At 35.4% G+C, this 18,881-nt stretch overlaps 1 protein-coding gene across 6 annotated transcripts in view; it reads left to right on the top strand.

Annotated features, from left to right (window-relative positions):
• SPAG16 (sperm associated antigen 16) overlaps positions 1-18,881 on the top strand; it is a 1,164,736-nt gene that overhangs the window by 961,387 nt on the left and 184,468 nt on the right. The gene's annotated exons all lie outside the window — the stretch shown is intronic.

Raw genomic sequence — 18,881 nt, 5'->3', positions numbered from 1 at the left:
TTACCCTTCTTGCCCTTTCCCTTACCCTTCCAGATTTGCAAATCATTCCAGAGTTGTGAAGGGAATTCTAATCTTTTAAAATTGATTTTCCCAGTTTCTCTCTCTCACACATACACGGGAAGCAAATAATGCACAAACCATATTCTGTATTAATACCTTTATTCCTAATCCAGTCTTAAAGCAGACTGATTATCCACTTGTCCCCACCCCTGAATTTTTTTATTCAAATGTTCATACAAAGCTGTCACTTATTCCTGAATGCCTGAATTTCAAGCAAAGCTGATGACTTCACAGAACTCCATACACATTGTGCACACTGAAACCACCCGTGCAACAACGCAAGGCAGTGTGAACAGGCAGGGGGCTGTGTCAAGGCCAGGGTCAGAGACCAGCTGCTAGAATTCTTCCCTGAACCCAAGGGAGCAAGCATAGGTTTTGTGGCAATCTTCTCAACTATAGCATTATTGTTGACATTTTGAGTTTAATATAATGTACAGGAGCTGTCCTGTGCACTGTGTGATGTTTAGCAGCATTCCTGGCCTCTACCAGCTACCCAGTGTGGCAACCAAATATTCCTCCAGATTTTGAAAACTGTCCCCTGGAATGTATGTGCTCAGAGAAGGATTGAGCCCAGTTAAGAATCACGTGTATTCAAAAAAAGAACTTGTGTAATAACTCAAAAATCAATTCTATCCACTGGGTATACTACTATCTCCTCAAAATAGTCAGTAAGAGGTCCTGGGTAGTTGAAGGTACTACCTCTGCTTTACAGTTGGACCATAAAGGTCATGGCCTTTATGACCCAATAAGTAACTATTAGAAGTAAAATTGTAGATGAGTGTGATCCGTTTATAAATTTGAAATTTTAAGGAATCTTATTTTCTTCATGGCCCCTTCATTTAAGGTGAAACTCTATTTATAGTGCCTTTTGTGATAGAACTTGGGCTCTCTTCTCAAACCTACCTTCCCACTATTCCATCGTGTGTGTCCTATACCCAGCCATCTCAATCTTTTTTTATTCTATGGAAACAATTTGCTTTCTTATATCTCCATGTCATTCATGCATACTGTTCCCTCTGCCTAAAATATCCTTCCCAACATTCCTTTTTATCTTTGTATTTTTGAGACAGAGTCACCCACGCTGGAATGCAGTGGCACAATCTGGCTCACTGCAACCTCCACCTCCTAGGTTCAAGCGATCCTCTTGCCTCAGCCTCCCAAGTAGCTGGGATTACAGACATGCACCACCATGCTGGGCTAATTTTTGTATTTTTAATAGATACAGAATTTCACCATGTTGGCCAGGCTGGTCTAAAACTCCTGACTTCAGGTGATCCACCTCCCTCGGCCTCCCAATATGCCCAGTCTTCCATATTTTCTTTGATATGTTACTTCTTATGATATTGAAAACTTCCCTTAATTCCTGTTCCTTCCTGGCATTCTCTATTCCAGGCCTGTAGGTTTGTCTCCTCTCTGATTCACCTGTTCCGATGCCTATTCTTATAAATATCAGTTGAGTTTCTTACCCATCTCCAAATGAAGTACTTGAGAGCCATATCATTTTATTTAGGCAGATCTAAATTTTGTGGGTACAGAAGTTTATGCAATCTGGGATGCCCTCTTTTTAAAAAAAGAATACAATATTATTAATATAAAATTAGGTATATTTATTTAGAACTAGGAAAGAAATCATAACAAATGCCTGGAAATTTAAAGACTCAAACTCCCTTTTTCAAAGACCTCTTTTGTCAATTTACCAGAAATGCGTACACAGAAATATTTCCTAATAGGAACCCGGCTTTTTCTACCATCTAGAATGCTCTTCAGCTGTCAGTATCTCACAGCAACCTGTGCAGTTGAGGGTCGCCAGAGCCTGAGGTTCATTACATTTATGGCAAATCTGCCTTTAAAAAATGTGTCTCTGCATCTCCAAGGCCCAGTACAATGGTTATATGGTAGAAGGTACTTCATAAATATTAGTGATGACAATATTAAATTTTATTTAAAGGTTAAGAAATTCCATCACTCTTTTGTTCCAGAAAAAGACATTGCCAGAAATCACCCTTCTCAATATGACTTAGACAAGACTCATAGATGACCCCCTTGTTCACATAAGGCAAGGCCAGACACAGACCCTCCAAATTCTCATTCTTTGCCTCAGAAATGACTAATGGAACTGCTTGTCCCAACTGATCAGCTGGAACAAAATGACTGTTAACCAAACTTCCTCAAGATCCCTGACCTCTGGCTCACCTCCAGGTGAGCCAGCATTCAGCTCCTCCCAAGAATAGAATAGACAGGCCTCACAGAAGACATTCTCCAACCTGCAGCCTATCAGGCCACCTTTGATTCCATTTCCCCACACTGCTTCTTTCTTGCTTTGTTTACTCCTCCCTTCAGAAGCTTGTAGACCTTATGGTCACCTCCTTCTCCCCAGTGCAACACTATCTTTCCCCAGCCTTCTAGGAAGTCTCTTGCCACAGACTTTCAAATAAAGTCTCTCCTTACTAAGTCTGAACGTGCTTTTTATGTGACAGTGAAATTACTGAAGAAAATAAGTGATGAATGACTGAGTGTGAACTCTTGTTAAGAAACAAGTGTTCTTTGTAACTCTTTCCTGTGCTGTTGCAATGATATGCTATTGCTTTCCTTCTGAGACTATGTGGTCTCTCTTTTGACCTCTGTTCCTTCCGCCAGTTGCAATACACTTCTCTGTCAACCGTTACTATAAGCTTAATCTGTCAATATTGTCAAACAGTTCTGACCTCTACCTTCATTTTGGCTTAAATCCCACCTTTGTTATAATTCAGTCTAGATCCTAATCCATTCAGACTTTTTCCTGGCTTAGTTCCAAGAAAACCTGACTCTGTTTCTAAATCAAAATAGAGTATGTGAGTTAGCTTTGAAAAGGCCTGATAGATATGCATTGCAAAAAAGTTAGTGAAAGGCCATTCTGGATGCAAACAATTGCATGTAAAGTCTTGGAGGTAGGATTTTGAAATTCATGCCTCAGGACAATAAAATTAGCCAAGTTTTATTTTAAATTGTAGAATAATGACAGAAGGTTGGAGAGAAGCGTTTTATGAAAGGATATTGATTGGGATTGAAAATTATGAGCATTGGATTTTTATGTGTGAAATTTCAGATATTGGCAAAATACATAAATAGTATCTTATAATGAATGAAAAAGTACTGAAACTAGAATTAGGGAGACATTTGGATTTGATTATTCAAAATCTTTGAAAAATGCTGTGATGATGATGATGATGATGATGATGATGAGATGGAGTCTTGCTCTGTCGCCAGGCTGGAATGCAGTGGCATGATCTCAGCTCACTGCAACCTCCACCTGCCAGGTTCCAGCGATTCCCCTGCCTCAGCCTACCAAGTAGCTGGGATTACAAGTGCATGCCACCACGCCCGGCTAATTTTTTGTATTTTAGTAGAGACGGGGTTCTACCATGTTGGCCAGGATGGTCTCCATCTCCTGACCTCGTGATCTGCCCGCCTCAGCCTCCCAAAGTGCTGGGATTACAGGCATGAGCCACTGCTCCCGGCCAATGCTGTGATTCTTAAAATGAAATCTTGGAGCACAGTACATTTTTGCAGTACAAATATATTTTCCAAATTTTGGGTAAAGATTAATATTTTCTCACCTTTATAAAATACATTAATTGAATTCTCTGTTGATTTCACAACTTCATGTTAATTGTAGAATGCAGATTGGCATATTTAAAATTTTCAATGTTCTGAACATCTAACTACATAAAGGACAGTTTTAAACTTATTCTTTCATCGGAGGAAGGTATTATGTTGAAGAAAACTGAGCAGATAATGAAAATTCTATATTGGCACCGTGCATAGGCACAAGATATTAATATATAAAAATGTGATTAAGATAACATTAAATTATGAAGTAATTTTTACAGTCTTTTTTTTAATAGATTAACAAATAGAAACTTCATCAGATATTAAAATCCATTATTTCAGATAAGGAACAATGATTTATAAGAGCCAAGTGGTAGATTTAACACAACCTCACATTTTAATAAAAGTGTTACAAAATTTTAGTTATTAAAAATTCAAAAAGGTTAACATTTTAGATATGAAAAGAGCAAGGCACAAATCGATTCAATGGGAGATAAAGGGTAAAGCATGCAATGCTTAGACTTTAAAAATCCAATTATTCCAATTGCTCTGCATACATTAGACAGTCATATTTTAGTGCTATCCCATGCCTCACTTGTCTTGCTGCCTCTTATCAAAGCTCCTGTTTGCATTTTAATTGACTTGGGGAAAAACAAAGGAGAAAAGAAAAGGAAGTTGTAAAATTAAAGAAAGGGCTGTGCATGTTTGAAAGCACGTATGTGACCCCCCTCTGACTATGTTATTCCAATGCTTCAAATATCATTCTACTCCAAAAGTAAGATCCCCATCAGTCTGGCTAGTTTCAAATTGTCACTTCCAAATTTAAATACATTATTTTATGAAAGTTTATCCCACCACTCTTAAGAGTACTTAATAAACACAAAAATCATAGTAGAGATACTTGGAAACAGCCACTAGGCTATACACACTTTCCACATGCTAAAAGAATAGGCCACAATTTTGTTTGTGTTATGTTTCACAGCTATTTAATATCTGCAAACTTTCATGTTCTCATCTGAAAATGAGGATGGTGAGAGCAGCTTTATAAGAAGGCTAGTAGAATGAAGGAAATGGTAGTGCCTGGGCATGCCTGAAGAAGTGCCATGTAGCTTCCCTGGGAGTGGCTCATGGTGTTTTGTTAGAGATTCTGAAGTGCTTTTATAGCTGCTTCTGGGGCAGTGGTTCTCAAACTTCTGTCTCCAACCCTTTTTATACTCTTAAAAGTGTTACTGAGGACCCCAAAGACCTTTGCTTATTTGGATTATATCTTTTGACACTGACTATATTTTAGGTTAATGCATATTTTTTTTTCAATATGTATAATAAACTCACTACATCCCAGCATAAACAAATGTTTTATGGAAATCTACATTTTCCAAAACAACAAAGAGAGAATGATAGCATTGTTTTACATTTTTCAAAATGCTTTAATGCGTTGCATGAGAGGCTTCGATTCTTACATCAGCTTCTGTTGTCAGTCTTTTATGATGTGTTGTTTTGGTTGAAGCATAGGAAAAAAATCTGGTTTCACATAGATCTGGGGTTGGAAAAGGGACGACCTAGAGGTCCCCTTAAACAGTCTAGGGGACCCCTAGAAGTCCTGAAGCCACCCTTGAGAATTGCTGTTCTGGAAAATAGAAGCAATGGGGAGAAGAATAGAGGGTATATTTCCCAGCATTGGTTTGTGCCGAATCTGCAAAAACTTGACGGAAAAATACTAGAGACCCTGAGATTTAGTTTTTCCCTCCAAGCTGCCTTTAATCTGATTGCCTGTCCATTGCCCTGCCGTAATCCATTCCCACTTTGGTCCTGCCAGGAAGATCAGAATTCTGGTCTGTACTCATTTGGCAGAAGAATCTGGGAAGAGAGGATAAGAGATACTTGTATAATAACGCATTCATATTGTGCAGGTTTTACTATACTACATGAGGAGAGGGAGAATGTAGTTTGATTTATTATTGAATATTATAGATCCTTGAAATATACAGATATGACATTTACAGTTTCACAAGTGACAGTGAAGATGCATGGCAGGTAGTCATGTCACTTTGTTGAGGCATGAGTTTGGAACAGGTGGCAAAGCTAGTGGGTAAATGTGGCAAGTCACTGACAAGTGGGCTTAGCTGACTCCCAGCACCTCCATCCCAGTGTAATTTACCAGTGGCCACTCTTGTTGTGTGAACTGCTCCTAAAATAATTAAAATTATTGTTGAAAGGCTTGAGTTTTGAAGGGGTTTTGTTGTTTTGTGCAAAATGGCCTTGGGAAATTAAAAATCCAACTACTACTCTTGGAAATGGAAACAGAAGGCGAAGCTATAGGGATCATTTAAAAAATCACTCTACATTTGTTTTGGTTTACTATTTATGAAATAATTAAGGACCCAAATATTTAAATTTAAACTTTATTGCCTTTTATGAAGGTAATTAAATGTAATTGTGGTATCCACAAATTTAGGCATTTGGAAATGTCAGGAATCTCCTGTTAAATCTGAATTTACATTTAATATTAGATTAATCAGTGTTATTAATTCTCAGTTTTGTATGGTTTTGAAATCTTTGGTTAAATCTATTTTTAGGAGAAACTGAAAAGTATTGATTATTGATTATAATGAGTAGTATTTATAGAAACTTTGTAAAATAAAAGAGAAACAACTTATCAAATAAAATTATTTACTTATGTAAAATTTTATGTACTATCTATATTTTAAGATCATCTATGAAGGACTGAATTTAAAAGGCTTGAAATAATTGCCTGACATGTATAAAGTGCTAAGTGTTTGCTATTTTTATACTTTCTTACAAATACCAATTTTTTAAAAAATCGAAGAAGAAGAAACAAAACAAGATAATTTATTGAGTACCTGCTCTGTGCCAGTTACCTTTTTAGGCATTTGGAATAGACTGCCCAGAACAGAACTAGATATTATATGTCATACATCACAATCTTTTATTCCATAAAAGTCTCCAAATTCTTAGAAAATTTCCCTTCTAGTTTCTCTGTGTCTATCTATGTGTGTCTTTACTGTAACTTATTCAAATTTGCTCTCACTGAAATATATTATTGCATGTGGCAATTCCCAGCTGTTTATTTCCATCTGAAATACTAAACCAACTATTTCTTAATTACTGTTAACTGATGATGGAAGTATAGACATATAAAACTTATTAATAAACTTACTACACATGAAAAAAGATAATTTAGCAAAACCTGTTGGCAGGTTCATCCTTTAGAGATACATTATATTTTGATTATATTTTTTATTGATACTCCTTCATATCTAATAGTTTATAAGGAAATTTTACACATATAATTGAAAACATATCAACATATTAACTTTAATAGAATACAAGATATAGAATATGATGTTTAAAAATAGAAGACTGTAAATAAGATTTTTATACCTAAGTTTAGCTTAAATATGTAAGTAACTATTTAAATATCTTATAAGAACGTTAACACATTTTTATAAAGTCTTGAATCCTTGGTCCAGATCTTCTTATATCTAATCTGCTTATAACTTTTAGCTAAAAAAATCAGCCTTAGATGATTTTAAATGACTTAGCTTACCTACAGCCATTTAAAAACTTGTTTTGGACTTCTGATTCTGGATAGATATAGTTTCAGATAATTGAAGATTATCGAGGTACTGTCTGCTTAAGACATGGAAAAGCTTAATGTTTGGCTAATTTTAGTTGCATTTGAGTTTGTTAATTTTTAATCAGTAAGATTTGTTAGGTAACCTTAAAGTCAAGTCACTGCTACTCCCCCACCCAAAGTCTTCTCAGACTCCCCATTCACACCTCTCACATCCAATCATAATTAAATACTCTGTGTTCTCATAACACTTTGTACATATCACTAATATGGAATTTGTTATAGCTGAATATGCTGAAACTAGATGGCAAAATTCAGGGAATCGAAGGCTTCTGTTAGGTTTCTCCCTCTAATGCTTCAGGTAGTGCCAGGAAATAATAAACCCCCAACAAGTATTTATAGAGATCAATGGATTAATCTTGAAGGGGCTTTTTTACTTAAAACATAATAAAATTGACATGGTTAAAATAAAAGCTGTCATATGGCATGTGCTGAGTGTATTTTATTTTCTATCCTTTATCTACTTTATCTTTTGGGGAAGCATACTCACTACATTCTTTTTCCAAATGGTTAAAAGAGAGTGATTCAAACTCTCTACCTTAGGGGTGAGCATGTGATTCAGGACTTTTGTAGTTTCTTTTTCACCCAATTCCCCATTTATGAGGGCCAATGTATTCCTTTATTTTGCTTTTGATAATTCTAACGGAGTGTCACACACATTTAATAGCTTCCTGGCTAAAATAACATCTGCATTTTAGAATTTCCCCATCAGAAATATTTATCAGGTTCAGGTTCTTCAGAAGTTTCTTAACTACAGCTTGATATGCATATGAAATTCTATTTTATTGCCTCTCCTACTACAAAAGTTTTTAACTCTCACAGTAGTTTTATTTTTCTTTTCACAGTATTTCAAGTATTTTGAGCAGAGCCAATTACTTTTAAATGTAATTTTTTTGAATTTTTTTTTGTAACTTGTCTTATTTCTTTCTTGACTGTCTAATATCTGAGGCTTTGTTGTCCTCCATTCTTTTCTCATGCTTGCCATTTGTCTCGATTTTCTTCAATTATTTTTTCAGCCTATTTTTCTTAAGATAAAGAAAGACATAGACACATCCATTTTATATTTCAGCAATATTTATCTTAAATAAACCTTCACAGTGGTTAAAGTAAGATGTCCCACTGAATGTCACAGATATTAGTAACGGCTTATCTTTCTCTTTTAACTCTCTTTATTAAAAGAGAGAAACTGCTAAAGAGTAAATATTTGTTTTTATTGAATGCATCTCTTTAGCTTTTGACCCCCGACCTTATCTCTCAAAAAAGAAAAAAAGTGACATTTTTACTTTCCAGAGCCTACACACAGACAAAAATGGCTTTAAAACTCTATGCATCAGAGGAATGCTAAAGAAAGAAAAATATTTCATGTTATTTTTAGTGTTTTCATTTTAGCATTTCAATTACATGCTTATTAGTGTACATTCTTCTTATGTTTGGGGCTGGTTTTAATGAGTGTAGTAGCATGATATTTTTTAGAATGTTTTATTACAAAATCAGCCAATACTGTTTAAGGATTACATTAAAATTGGTAAACTGCCAACTGAAAAAAAACATTAAAAATAGATAAAATCTGAATAATTATTTTAAATAAAAATATGTGTTTGTGCCTAGTGACATCCATTCTCACAGAAAAGTGGTATTGAATGTCTCATGGTACATCCATCTCACAGCTAAGACATTAAAATGTGTTGAGAAATTAGTTTCCTTGCTATTCTTTTTTTTTTTTTTTTTTCCATAATTTTTTTTTTTATTATACTTTACGGTTTTAGGGTACATGTGCACAATGTGCAGGTTTGTTACATATGTATCCATGTGCCATGTTGATTTCCTGCACCCATTAACTCGTCATTTAGCATTAGGTGTATCTCCTAATGCTGTCCCTCCCCCCTCCCCCCACCCCACAACAGTCCCCGGAGTGTGATGTTCCCCTTCCTGTGTCCATGAGTTCTCATTGTTCAATTCCCACCTATGAGTGAGAACATGCGGTGTTTGGTTTTTTGTCCTTGCGATAGTTTACTGAGAATGATGTTTTCCAGTTTCATCCATGTCCCTACAAAGGACACGAACTCATCATTTTTTATGGCTGCATAGTATTCCATGGTGTATATGTGCCACATTTTCTTAATCCAGTCTATCGTTGTTGGACATTTGGGTTGGTTCCAACTCTTTGCTATTGTGAATAGTGCCGCAATAAACATACGTGTGCATGTGTCTTTATAGCAGCATGATTTATAGTCCTTTGGGTATATACCCAGTAATGGGATGGCTGGGTCAAATGGTATTTCTAGTTCGAGATCCCTGAGGAATCGCCACACTGACTTCCACAATGGTTGAACTAGTTTACAGTCCCACCAACAGTGTAAAAGTGTTCCTATTTCTCCACATCCTCTCCAGCACCTGTTGTTTCCTGATTTTTTAATGATGGCCATTCTAACTGGTGTGAGATGGTATCTCACTGTGGTTTTGATTTGCATTTCTCTGATGGCCAGTGATGATGAGCATTTCTTCATGTGTTTTTTGGCTGCATAAATGTCTTCTTTTGAGAAGTGTCTGTTCATGTCCTCTGCCCACTTTTTGATGGGGTTGTTTGTTTTTTTCTTGCAAAAATCCTCAATAAAATACTGGCAAACCGAATCCAGCAGCACATCCAAAAGCTTATACACCATGATCAAGTGGGCTTCATCCCTGGGATGCAAGGCTGGTTCAACACACGCAAATCAATAAATGTAATCCAGCATATAAACAGAACCAAAGACAAAAACCACATGATTATCTCAATAGATGCAGAAAAGGCCTTTGACAAAATTCAACAACCCTTCATGCTAAAAACTCTCAATAAATTAGGTATTGATGGGACGTATCTCAAAATAATAAGAGCTATCTATGACAAACCCACAGCCAATATCATACTGAATGGGCAAAAACTGGAAGCATTCCCTCTGAAAACTGGCACAAGACAGGGATGCCCTCTCTCACCACTCCTATTCAACATAGTGCTGGAAGTTCTGGCCAGAGCAATCAGGCAGGAGAAGGAAATAAAGGGTATTCAACTAGGAAAAGAGGAAGTCAAATTGTCCCTGTTTGCAGATGACATGATTGTATATCTAGAAAACCCCATTGTCTCAGCCCAAAATCTCCTTAAGCTGATTAGCAACTTCAGCAAAGTCTCAGGATACAAAATTAATGTACAAAAATCACAAGCATTCTTGTACATCAATAACAGACAAACAGAGAGCCAAATCATGAGTGAACTCCCATTCACAATTGCTTCAAAGAGAATAAAATACCTAGGAATCCAACTTACAAGGGATGTGAAGGACCTCTTCAAGGAGAACTACAAACCACTGCTCAATGAAATAAAAGAGGATACAAACAAATGGAAGAACATTCCATGCTCATGGGTTGGAAGACTCAATATCGTGAAAATGGCCATACTGCCCAAGGTCATTTATAGATTCAATGCCATCCCCATCAAGCTACCAATGACTTTCTTCACAGAATTGGAAAAAACTACTTTAAAGTTCATATGGAACCAAAAAAGAGCCCGCATCGCCAAGTCAATCCTAAGCCAAAAGAACAAAGCTGGAGGCATCACGCTACCTGACTTTAAACTATACTACAAGGCTACAGTAACCAAAACAGCATGGTACTGGTACCACAACAGAGACATAGATCAATGGAACAGAACAGAGCCCTCAGAAATGACGCCGCATAGCTACAACTATCTGATCTTTGACAAACCTGACAAAAACAAGAAATGGGGAAAGGATTCCCTATTTAATAAATGGTGCTGGGAAAACTGGCTAGCCATATGTAGAAAGCTGAAACTGGATCCCTTCCTTACACCTTATACAAAAATTAATTCAAGATGGATTAAAGACTTATATGTTAGACCTAAAACCATTAAAATCCTACAAGAAAACCTAGGCAATACCATTCAGGACATAGGCGTGGGCAAGGACTTCATGTCTAAAACACCAAAAGCAATGGCAACAAAAGCCAAAATCGACAAATGGGATCTCATTAAACTAAAGAGCTTCTGCACAGCAAAAGAAACTATCATCAGAGTGAACAGGCAACCTACAGAATGGGAGAAAATTTTTGCAACCTACTCATCTGACAAAGGGCTAATATCCAGAATCTACAATGAACTCTTTTTTTTTTTTTGAAACAGAGTTTCGCTCTTCTCGCTCAGGCTGGAGTGCAGTGGCGCAATCTCGGCTCACTGCAACCCCCGCCTCCTAGGTTCAAGCGATTCTCCTGCCTCAGCATCCTGAGTAGCTGGAATTACAGGTACCCACCACTATGCCTGGCTAATCTGTGTATTTTTAGTACAGACGGGGTTTCACCATGTTGGCCAGCCTGGTCTTGAACTCCTGACCTCAGGTGATCCACCCGCCTCGGCCTCCCAAAGTGCTGGGATTACAGGCATGAGCCACCACTCACTCCTTGCTATTCTTGAGCACATTGTAGTAAAATGACCTATTTGGAGCCAGAAATGAACCAGCCATCTACACAAACTCTTGTTAATCTTTTCAGCCAAATTATAGCCTTAAATTTTAATCTCAGAAGAAAATTTTTATCACTCAATCTGTGAAATACAGGATCAAATAAATGGCTTTTGCTTTAATTTTTTTTTACACTTCATGACATAGTTGCTTACCATGTAGAATACTTTTTGCCAGCAATGTAATTGTCATGAACAGTGTCTGAAACATCCATTTTTAGTCAAGTTCTGTGACTAATCAAGCTAAAACATACATTTTCAAGAGATCCACCCGAGCGTTGTCTATCCATGGGTTTTCTATCCTACTGCACTTTAAAATTGACTGGGAGCTTCTATAAAATGCTCTGTGGATGTGCCTCATACCAAATAAATAGTAATCTTTGAAGGTGTGGCCTTGGGTTATATTTTTTAAAACTCTACAGATAATTTTAAGGTGAACCAAGGTGAAATACCATTTATTTGAACCAAATGAATATTCAGAAACATGTTATTCAGTTTTTAGTCACTTGTTGATAACTAATTTCTTGACAAAAAAGACATTCACTTTGTGGTTAATGTCAAAAATTTTACCTTTCATTTCTTAATATGAAATATATTGCAGAAATCCCTGATAATCGCAAACACCTGCATTTTAAAAGATTTCCATTATTATGAACTATTTTTTATTATTATTTGGATCTTCCTGGGGAGACTTTATCTCACTGGGAGGTAATCTATATTAAGTCTTAATTCAAAAAATGAAAGTTCTTGAGAAAGGGTTGAAGCATATAGGTCATTAGCAAAAAGCGGATGTTGAAATATTCACTGAAGTATCCATTATAATAATGAATACTAAATTACTATAAGATTTATTTTCCTAGAATAGTAATTTTCCCATGTGAGCACTCTGCAATATTTTATTGTAGTAGGTTCACTTCGAGAGTTGTTTCTGAATACGTATAGCATACGAACTAAATCAAATTAGTAAAAATAAACATAGAAGTGAGGGATTAACCAAAAAAAACCCCTAAATTTATATCCAACCTTTCGTTTCAGAACAGTATACTGAAATAAAATATGTGATTAATTTAAGAGGCAGTTATTTAGTAGCAAAATTTAAAGCAATAAAATACTTTTGGTAATAGTATTTAAAAATAACCTAAATTTAAGTATTTCTTCTCATCAAGAGATACTTCTATTATAATAAAATATCAATTTTCAATTATAATTCTTAAAATATTTATTAAGTGCAAAGTTTAATGATATACTGTACCAGAGTTATAAATATAAGTAAGAGATGATTCCTGCCTTTAATAAATAGGTATTCATGTGTGGATGACACAGACATATGCATAAAAATTGCAATGTAGTGACTGCTATACTAATAAAGTGTGGTGATCAGAAGAGGGCATGTTTCAGTTATGAGGCATTGACCAAGGCTGATCAAAGGAAGAGATGTTGAAATGGGTTTTAAAGAATCAGGAGAAGTTCTCCATAGGGGGCAGAATGGGTAAAGTGAATCAATAAACTTAGAGCATTCTGCAGAAAGGTAAGCTGTTCAATAGGGACAGAAATGAGAATGTAAGTGCAAAGACCAGTTGTTAGTGGGGCTATAGTCTCCTTGGCCCCAATCATAAAGGGCCTTGAATGTTAAGCCAAGGTTTCTGCTCTTCTTCCCAGGGGCAATGGAAAACCATTCAAACAATGTAATTTTGAGTTTCTTAAGACTCCTGATTCCTTGGCCACTTTCCTTAGCCTGACACCAGCTTGCCTTCCCACGGCCATACATGAATTTTCTTTCATATTGATCATTTTGCTAACTAATTAAAATGTTTCACAAACAATGACTTGATTTCTTAAAAATCAGAACAAAAACAGTGAATGTCCCATAAATATATGTACACATAATATATATTAATTATTTCTCTTAAAGATGAGTCATTATGATTGAGGTTTATAATTTCTTCAGTATGTGCAAATACTATAATTTTGATATATAAAGTACAATCACAGATGACATACAAATTTAGTTTATAATAAGTTTGAAAAAGCTTTGCAACCAATAAATAATGCCTACTTCATCTGAAAAACTTGAGAATTAAATCAGAGGAAGGAGTTGCAAACTAAGGGATTTCTGGGGAAAGGCTGTACAAATAATTACCCTGAGAACACAGCTGTGTTTGCTTTGTTGTTGGATAAAAAATGGTATTAACCTTAAGGTTTCTTTTATAATCCTGGGAAATTTTAAGTTTTCAAAATGTTTTACTTGTTGAAAGTAAGCAAATTAATACTACAAACAAACATTCATTCATTCAACAAATACTTAGGAAGCACCAATATAAGTGAGGCAACTTTCTAGGAACAGAGCATGCAGCCAAGAAACAGAGTAGAACTGCTCCTGACCTCACAGGGCTTATCTTCTAGTGAGGGTTGTCAATACGTGGGCAGGGGTAGAGTCAAATAATAGGGAAATTAACTGGTGCACAATATAACAGATAATGGTTGCTGTTGAAACAAGAAGAGATTGGATTGCTAACAGAGGGAGGAATTTGTTCATTTTTATTGAATAGTTGGAGAAGGGTTCATGAATAAGGTAACATTTAAGCCATGCATATAGAAGACAGCAGCAAGAACAAACCTCAAGTTTAAAGAATGTTCCCCGCTGTTCAAGGGGAAGCAAGAAGTCCAATGTAGCTGCAAGACAAGTCAATGATAGGATGACCAACAGGAGATGTGGACAAAATGTGGAGATGCGTGGAGCGAGGGAGATGGGGCCAAATATTGTAGGGCCTTGCTGGCCATTTGGGGACTTTTTTTTTCTTTTACTGAGTGAGGTAGGAAATCATTGGACAGTCTTACATTTTAGAAGAATTAATCTGGCTTTTCCTAAATCTAGACTGTGGAGAATGAGGGTATAAGGAGTCTATTGTGATAACCCAGGGGAAAGCTGATGGGTGCTTGGATCAGAGTGAAAGCAGGGAAGGCAGGGACACTTGGTTCTAGTCTAAGTATATTTGTTTTGAAGACATAAGAAACATGAATATCAATATGTAAAATATTAAATTACTATCTACTTAATATGAAAATTATCTCCATACATGTGACAGGCTTTTATTATTACCAAAAACACAAGAATCACAAAGGCTTCTTCAACTCTAAAACAGTTAAGAAAATATTTCATATATTTTTCATTGACATCAGACATCAAAAAGGAGAGAGGAAAAACTATCTTTGTGATTGTTGTTTGTCCAATCTATGTGTTGGCCCATAAATACATTTACTTATAGTATCTGATCTGAAAAATAAACTGTTAGAATATATGTGGACGCTTGTTTCCCTCTAATCATTTAAACTGACTGTGTTATTGAAATCAAATTTATAAACTGCCTGCCTATGTAGACACCCAGAAGCAATTACAAATGCATTGAAAACATCATTACTTACATTTTGGCCCTATACAGTCTAGAAGTGATATATTTTCTTCCTGGCTAGGTAGTTATTCTGAATCAAGGAGTCTGACTACTTCTGGTAGAAAGCCATCAGTGGGACTTCAACCATTACTTAAATGTAGGCTGGAGACAGAATCTGAAAAGGTTTTCGTTTGCAAATTACTGCATAACATACTACTTCAAAATTATTAGCTTAAAACATGAAGCACTTGTGATTTCTCTTTAAGTCTCAACGGATCTCAGCTTTGCTTCTTCACTTGTCTGAAGTTTGCTGGCAGGTTGGTAGGGGCTAGCTTATCTAGGATAGTCTTAGCTGGTATGACTCAGCTCTGCCCCTTGGATTCTTCTCATAGTGAAGGTGGAAGTACAGGGGACAAAGTGAAAAATGCACATACTTTTTCAAGCCTTTGCTCGTGTTAAGTCTGATAATGTCCTATTGACCAAATCAAGTCACCTGGCCAAGCGCACATTCATGGTGTGGGGGTAAAAGGTCTCTGATTATTTAATAAAAAGAACTTCAAAATCACAAGAACTTTAAAAAGCAAACAAAACAAACAGCCCCAACCACAAACACAAAAATCATTACAACCACCATTTCTGTGACAAGTGTCAAGTTTGGAAGACAAGCAACTTTGGTTAAGGCCTTATTCCAAATTCTGACCCTTTGTTGTTCACCAAAATGTGGTTGCAGTGCCTAGAACAGAAAAGTGATTCAAAGGCTGTTTAAAACACTTTCAAATACTCCTCCCACACCTTACCCTGGTAAGCACACAAATAGGATCACACAAGATCACATTTTGGACACTTAAGTGAAAAATAAGGATACAAGACGTGAAATTCAACAACTATTCAGTTCAGTCTTTAGAAAAAGACAAGGCAATTTCTGGTTGGAACTGATCCCCTGGCTCTTAAATTGTACTTGATTTCTTCAAGTTTCAATAATCAAATCTTTGAAAATTTCACCCCATGCACTCTAATATCTTATACTTTTTATCTTTTATTGACATCAGACAACAGCTAAATTGGCTATTGCCAAGTATGAATCAAAATAATTCAAAGATGATTAAAATATTAAGGATGTCTCAAAGGCATGACAATGTACCAGTCTAGCGCACTAGTCCAGAAAATGTAAACAAGTCTAGTGTAGTGTTTTCCAGAAGGTCTTTTAATATAAACAATTAATTTTTTAAATGTTATAATAAAATTAATATAAACTTCATGCCTAGAATCTGTTAAACTCATTCTTCCTCCTGATAATTATTCCAATTAATTTGTGGTCAAATAATAGTGATTATGGAAATTTTACAGATTCCACATCTTCTTAGTCTGACTATAAACCACAGTCTGAGTAATTTGCTGCATCAATAATGTCAAAATTAATAAGCTAAATTCAAAACAGTATTAGGAACAGTTTTAATATTTACTACAAATATACCTAAAATCTGCTTTAGACAAGATAGGATTAAGTAAATAAAAGCCAACAACATTAAGAATTTATTTTGTTATTACCAAAAACTACATATAACATCTCCTGTCATCCTTGATTCAATGCTTTTGCCAGTTGGGACTCCGATATGTACTTACCCATATCCCAAAGACCCGTATTCTGTATCATGATGCCTCTTTCTCTTCTTTCCTTGATTAACTCTAATCATTGCTGTAACTGCTGTAGCTGTTCTATAGCAGTTCTCTCTTTTCTGCCATAGATGGAAGCCATTTTGAAAATTCTGACTTCCAATTGAGTAGCCAGGAATTTGTGCTATTAATAAATTTTTTTCTTGTGAAAGCTGTGTGTGTGTGTGTGTGTGTGTGTGTGTATAAATGTGTATATCTAAAACTTTAATTGTCCTATCTTATTATTTTCTTCCCCTTAGACAAATCTCAGTCTGTTATTATTGTACCTAGAGTAGGAGCTAAGAATAACCACTAGTTTAGAGATGGAAGTCTGAAAAATTCCTGAATCTAAGCAGTTAACTTTCTTTCTATGTTCCTTTTGGTGAGACTCTGTACTGTGACTATTTGTAAATATAAAAGCAGCTCTCTGAGACAGATGGTTATTTACAGTGTTTTCTCTATTATGCAGGATAAATTATTAACAAGAAAATAATTGAATATTGAATATGCCCTGGCAAAGAAATAATCTTTCACCAAGTCTGTCACACAGTATGCTGCAAGCATGCATTCCAATTAGTAGAGTGGGCCAAGTAGATTAATGTATCAAATTGTTTAAATTCATGATTCAATCTTACTTTCCTGAAGAACTTAGTACAATTGCAAATCAACTATTACTCAAATTTGTTAACTTTCTGCAAATTTCAACTATATTTTGTGATTCGTGGATTTAAATCATAATTCAATATGCATACAATTGAAAAAGTTTTCTCAAAAGCTTGTTTTCATTTATTTTCATTTTGATAGCATTATGTCACAGCTGATCAAGTAATTTATCATGTTAACATATTAAAATGCATTCATAGGCAATATTTTACCTCATTTTGTAAGTAATTTTTTAAGCTACCAAAGATTGGAATAGAAAAGAATGGGAGAGGGAATGGCCAAATTATTTTAATATCTTTGGATCATACTATCAATAGGAGAAAAAGCAAAACTGTTTAACCATTATAAAATAACAGTAGCCTATATCAATGGTTCTCAAAGTGTGCGGTACCTGGAAATTTGTGAGAAATGCAAACTCTATCACCCCATAACTTCTGAATCAGAAACTCTGCAATTAGGGCCCAGCCATCAGTATTTTGACCTCAAACTGATTCTGATGAAAAGGTAAAGTGGCACAACTACTCTCCTATTGAGCTTTTACCTCTTCAAGCACTGTTGCAGTCATATTATCATTTAATCTACAATTTAAAAGACAAAGTATTATCACAATATTTAACAAATGAGAAAAATGAAACTCAGGAAGATTATGATTAGCTTCTTCAAAGTTCCTCAGCTACATTGATGGCAGAACCAATATCTGATTTGACTTTCACTAACATTTGTCTCTATTAACAAACTCATGAGTTTCAGCCTAAATGGATAGAAACATTAAAGGAAAAGGAAAGTCTAAGTCAGCTGCACAGAATTATGTTACATAGTTTCTGCTATGGAGCCAACTTTCATTCTTTCAACAAGTATTATACCAGGGACTATGGTAGGTACAGTAGATACAACCAGAAGCAAAACAGAATTGTTTCTCTTACGGATTTTGCCATCTACCACGAGAAGCAGAAAAAAAAAAAAAAAAGGATAATTTCACTATAGAAGGAAATATATAAAGGATGTAAAGGTCACTACGATGGGCACATAGGAAAAATGCTTCTTCTGGCTCTAAGTTTAAAGGAAGAGGAGGCAGGTGGTTCCTGGAACATGAGATAACTAATCTTTCAGTAGAGTAGGGGAGAAAATATCTTAATCCATAAAAATAGCTAAAGATGTGAGAGAGAAGAATGGGCATGCATCTTTATTATCCTGCCATTTGTTATCTATAAAGAAGAGTGCAAACATTTTTAATTTTCATTATTATGAAGGGCTATTGTCCATATATTATATATATATGTATGTGTATATATATGTGTATGTGTGTATATATATGTGTGTGTGTATATGTATTTGAAATCCAAAATGTTTTCAATTGAGCTTCCTTATT

Source organism: Hylobates moloch, unplaced genomic scaffold, assembly GCF_009828535.3.
Source record: "Hylobates moloch isolate HMO894 unplaced genomic scaffold, HMol_V3 SCAFFOLD_1, whole genome shotgun sequence".
Taxonomy (NCBI): Eukaryota; Metazoa; Chordata; class Mammalia; order Primates; family Hylobatidae; genus Hylobates; species Hylobates moloch.
The sequence above is the reverse complement of the archived record's forward strand: the minus strand, read 5'-3'. Positions and strand labels throughout refer to the sequence as shown.